The sequence below is a fragment of the Arachis duranensis genome, chromosome 2 (assembly GCF_000817695.3).
Source record: "Arachis duranensis cultivar V14167 chromosome 2, aradu.V14167.gnm2.J7QH, whole genome shotgun sequence".
Lineage (NCBI taxonomy): Eukaryota > Viridiplantae > Streptophyta > Magnoliopsida > Fabales > Fabaceae > Arachis > Arachis duranensis.
The window spans coordinates 90,582,716-90,588,715 of NC_029773.3; positions in this window are offsets into that span (position 1 = coordinate 90,582,716).

The following is a 6,000-nucleotide window of genomic DNA, read 5'->3' on the forward strand; positions in this document are numbered from 1 at the left end:
GTGGTTAACTCTTAGTAATTATTAATATTTTATTTGAATTTCACTTTAGAGAGCAAAGTGTGATCTTTTACTCTTGAATAGTTTCTCTTTCATATTTGGGGACGGATTCAGTATGCCAAACGTGTTTGCGCACTGAAATGCCAAAAAGTGATTTGGCTGACCCGTGAGCACTTTTAATGAGAAACCATTAGATTATTGTAAGTTTTTTAATTTAACGGTAAAGATCTTTCTGAACCTAGTTTCATATGATTGGTTAGTTAATATTTTATACAATTTTTGTGTCAGTGGGATAACTTTATAAATATTACTTTTATGATGGTTATTGTTGTTAAATTTAAAATGTTTTGTGGTATTATATCAAAAAATAAAAAATTAAATATTTTAATTAATTCAAAATTGATAAAATTTTTATTGAATAAAATATTTTTTATTGTATTATTTTGCACATTATTAAACGCCGGAGTGGGAGCACCAAACCAAAGTGGAAGAGAATCGGACTTCAACTCCGATGATAGCACAGCGTGTGGGCAGGATAGCTTCTTGGCCAATGCGCACGACCCTCCTCACCAACACGGTCCTTCACCTCCGATGACGGCATCCCCAAAGCCCGCAACCGCGGCAGACGACAATACTTCAGGTGTGCAGCAACGCCTCGACAACAACCATGACGCAGATGCCCCGACGAGGAAGATTACGGTATGGTAGGGATGAGATTAGGAGAGAGATGTTGTCGCGTGTACACAGGGGCAGATGCCTTCCTCCTCTTCGTCGTTCCTTTGACTTCCTCTTCTACCTCCGCTGTTGCAAGCGCACTGCGCCTTTCACTATCTTCACCGCCGGACGACGACTCCAAACCTCCCCACTGCATCTGTTACTCACTCTTTCGTCGCGCCATCAATTATAATATGATGTGTTGTGAAAAATTAGTAATTGCTAAATTAATTTTATTAATTATAGTTGTCGTAAAAATTAATTAATTGTTCAAAAACACCGAATCTTGTTTTAGACTTTGACAGAATATTCGAAAACGTAGTTGAAAGAGAAACAGAAGCAGTGGCCATGGCGGCAGGGGCGGAGCTAGGTACAAGGAAAGGGGGGCAATGGCCCCCCCTAATTTTAATTTTTTATATGTAAATTATATGTAAATTTCAGTTTAGCCCCCCTTAAAATTTTATTTTAGTCTTATTTTATTGTATAAATATTTTTTGCCCCCCTCTAATATTTTTTCTAGCTCCGCCCTTGCATGGCGGATCAGCCAGAAGGAACGGTGCAGAATATTTTAGAACAAAAAATTCTTAAATGGGTCTTCGTTGGTGGTAAAGGTGGCATTGGCTAAACCACATGCAGCTAAATACTCTCGATTCTTTTCGCCATTGTTCATAATTTTCACCAACCCATCTCACAATTTCCTTCTCAACTGTGATTCACAAAGACTCCAACTTTAGTCAATGGCTTTACCAATCTCTATACTATAGAAGTGGATCCAACTGTTGCATGAGGATGTGGACACTTTTGAAGGGATAGACGGTATGAGTCACTGCAATTTTCGACGAGTGTGGGCAGTGGACTGCGTGCCAGAGAAGACGGTGCCGAAGCTACCATGGTTGAATGGGGAAGAGAAGGAGTTGGTTGGTAGTGCAAAAGAGCGTAGGAGAGGAGGTGTGAAGGATTGAGTGGTTCTTGACAGTAGAGATAATGGAAGGAGGGTGCGCTTGCAACCGCAAAGGAAGGAGAGAAAGAGAACTTGCAGGAGATTAGTGGCTTTTAACAACTAAGTGAAATACTGAAATGTATTCATTTAAAAAAATTAAAAAAAGTTACTCCTCTATTTTATGTGTAATTTGAAAAAAGACCCCATAAAAATAAATATTTTAATTTTGATACTTTATAGCTGATTGGTGCGCCAAAGAGTATTTTGGCGTTTTGGTGTGCAAACTTCTCCCGCACACTGAATCCGTGCCCTTCATATTTATTGTTGGTCCCACTTATGAAATCAATGGTGAGAGATCACACTTTACTCTTTAAAGTGAAATTCAAACTTCAGAGAATCCAAATCCATTTTATTTACATTAGTGTAAAAAGATTTAGATTCTCTAAATTTTGAATTTTACTTTAGAGGATAATGTGTAATTTCTCACCCTTGAATAGTTTTTCTCTCATATTTTTTTTTGTTCCACCTATAAAATAAATAGTGAAAGATCACACTTTATCCTTTAAAGTGAGAATTCAAAACTTAGAGAATAAAAAATGTGTAAAAATACTTCAAAACATTTCATAGTAAAATATTACATCATACAAGGCACTTGATTTTGTACCTGAGTTATTTGACGAGAAAATTAGATAAAATCAAGGATTAAATGAGCTGAAGACAATGAGATTATAATTTGCCAAAAAGGAAGCATATACATGCTAAAACATTCTGATGTCCAAATAAAAAAAGTCTAAGAAATATTAAATTTAGGGTACAGTATATGTCAACAATGAGGGGAAGAAAAAGCTTCTCTTTTATATCGTCCGCCATCATTCCATCTTTTTAGGGTTTGTACGAATTTCTTTCAACGTTAGAATCTGTATTATTCGAATCTTTTTAACACTTGAGGAGAATATTTTTCAATCGTAAGACTCCAAAATCTTTTAAAAGTTGTGAGGGGTCACGTGATCTGCCATCTCAGATATCTGGATAAGCCCTCAACTATTTTAGAATAAAGAAGTGGACCCATAACAAAACCCCCAACTCAGGAGGTCATGTTTTTGCGATCTGGACCACCTTTGTCTCGGTTCTGATACCACTTGTTGGACCACTGTAGGGAGTTCATTATACTCCTCACACTTGCTACACTTTTGTCGGAAAGATAACACTTTTCAGACTACTTTTGCCTCGGTTCTGATACCACTTGTTAACCCACTTTTGCCGATAAGACTTTTGATACTTTACTTTGAATACTCATTAACCACCAAACCACTGTGGGGCCATCCACTGTGGGAACTAATTCAACACTTGCTATCTAACAACATCCTCGAATCACTTTTGCCAGTAAGACTTTTGATGCTTCATTTTGATTACTCCTTAATCACCAAATCGATTAATCATTGGCTCTGATACCACTTGTTGGGTTACTATGGAGAGCTCTTGACCATCAAGGATATTTCGGAGAGGAACCAAGTAAAAGAACATAAGATGAGAATATCACATCCAACTCCAAACCTTAAGACATCAAGTTAATGGGTCTCTCATTTTATAAACTTTTCACTCTTCCTTGTTTTTGTTTAACATAGGACTAATTCATTATACTCTTCACACTTACTATTTAACATGTTCTATTGTACTTTTTTTATGTAAATTAAGACAATTTATATAAAAACCTCAAAAAATAGAGAAAAAAAGAGAGCATAGCATGTGGTGGGCACATACCCCCACTTAATCTCTTTCCTCCCATTGTTCTTTCTAGATTACTCTTTATTTTTTTCATTGTTTCTCATTTTTTTCTTCTAAACAAAAGAACTCAAATCTTCTCTTTCCTTTTTTTTTCTTTTCCCATTTCATTATCCTTGTTCCAAGATTTTCGTCCCACTACATCACCATCAACTCACTTTTTCATCTTACTTCATTCTCCTCTACTCTATCTCTTTTTATTCAAATCTTATTTCTTACAATCCCAAATGATAAGTTTCATCTTAATGAATGAAGGAAACATTCAAATTTTGAGTTGCGATTATTATTGAAATTTCAAGGTAACTTGACTCAATAATTAACTATATCTTCGATTTTTGTCATCCTTATACTTGCGGGTATACTTAAATCTGAAATGAGAGTAATTAGGTTAAAAAATTTGATACTTTTGTCAAATTGAGTAAGATTATGTTAATTGAAAAAATTAGTAGTTTACAAATATTATTATTGTCATATTTATAGAGTTGTAGAATTATTAGACATCATTTGATAGCTCATTGATGCGCTCAGAGTTGTAGAATTATTAGTATACATAATGCAACTTTTGATATATTTGATTTGTGAATATATTTGGAATATGTTACTGCTGTTGTTAGAAATAGATGTTTATTGTTGATACAAAAGGATAATATTCAATTGACAAAATCTTAAGGATAAAGGAGATTTTGGATAAAGGAGATTTTTACTAAAATATTTTTTTTAAAAATAAAAATTAAATTATTTTTTTAAGATACCCTTCAATAATTCTTTAATTATTTTTGAAAAAAAACAAGTTTTTTTTATATTAAAGTAATACAAATTTACATCTTTGTAATTTTTATTGTTCGTAAATAACTAGAAGAAAAAGTTAGGAAAAAATGGATTCAAATAAAAATACAAAAAATATAATATAAAATTATGAATTAATTTTATAATAATTATATATTTAAATATATCTAATACGAAGATGTTGTGCCAAATTTAAACTTTTTTAAAGTAGTTTTTAATAATTTATATGAGAGATAAAAAATCAAATAATAGTAATAACGGTTGTATGCAATATAATTTTGTAATATTTAATAGTTACTTTAATATTTTTTTTATCATCAATTACTAATAAGGTGTATGATCTTTTTTAAGTGATGATTATATTTTTAAAATTTTTTTTTATATTACAGTCTTATTCTTATGGATATTAAAAATTAAGTGATAAATTATTTTTTATATATAACAATATTTTTTTATCATAGTAAAAGAATTTTTTTTCAAATATAATCTAATATACTCTCTTAGTTGTAATATTTTTTTAGGAAAAAATTGAATCTAAAATATCGCTCTCACATCTTGCTAAACTTTTGTGAGTTAAAACAAATTTAATGAAATAAAAAAACTAATTTTTATAAAAAATCTCTAACAAGTATTTGCTAGATTGAAATAATAGTGTATATATTATAGTAATTTGTTTTTCGTTTTTTACTGGTATGATTAATTTTATTATTTTAATACAGCTTTTATCATTTGACTTTAGATAGTCTAAGTAAAATTATAATTTATAAACTCATTTTTTTAGTTGGACAAATCATAATAATTACTACTTATATTAATACTGAAAACTAAATTTGTATCACCGAAATATGAACCTATTTATTATTCCTTCCCTGACAAACAAATTTTACTGACGTATTACAGTTTAGTTTAACTTTTTTAGTCAATTTAATTACAAAATATTATTAATACAGTAAAAATAATAAATTAATTTTATTACTTAGATAATTTTTAGCTGATATTTTTTATATACTTTTTATGTACTCTTATTATAATTATTACAACTATACATTAAATTAATAAAAAATAACTAGATAACAGATTTATTCTATACTTAAAATTTTATCGAAATAAGATAGTATAAAAAAATTTTATGTTTAAATAGTACATACTTAAAATTTTATCGAAATAAGATAGTATAAAAAAGTTTTTCTGTTTAGATAGTACGAAGGCATGATGTGTACCCACACCATGTTAATTATAATAACATTCTATTTGAGGTGTTATAATTATTTATTTAACTATATTAGGTGTAAATTAAAATTAATTATCAAAATTCGTTACTATTATAAAATATATATTAAAATATAAAATACACATTTTGAAAATGAGTTAAATAGCAAATGTATTTGCACAAAAATACATAGTAGTTAATTTTGGTATACAAATAATATTTTTATTATTTATTTGATTAAATTCAAATAATAATTAAATAACTCTTTACCAAGTATTAGACTTGCTTGTTGTAATGACCCAATTTTTGACAGGTCCGAATCACTGCCATATATATGTATAGAAGGTAGAGAAGGATGAGCTGGTGAGGCAAGACTTCGTGGCTTCCTCTCCTGGCAACACCCCATCACATCATTGATTTCACGAAGCGGTGACCATCATTTCCTTTGAAATACGTTCGGTTGTGAGAGAAGAAGGGGGAAGGTAGAGAAGGATGAGCTGGTGAGGCAAGACTTCGTGGCTTCCTCTCCTTGCAACACCACATCACATCATTGATTTCACGAAGCGGTGAC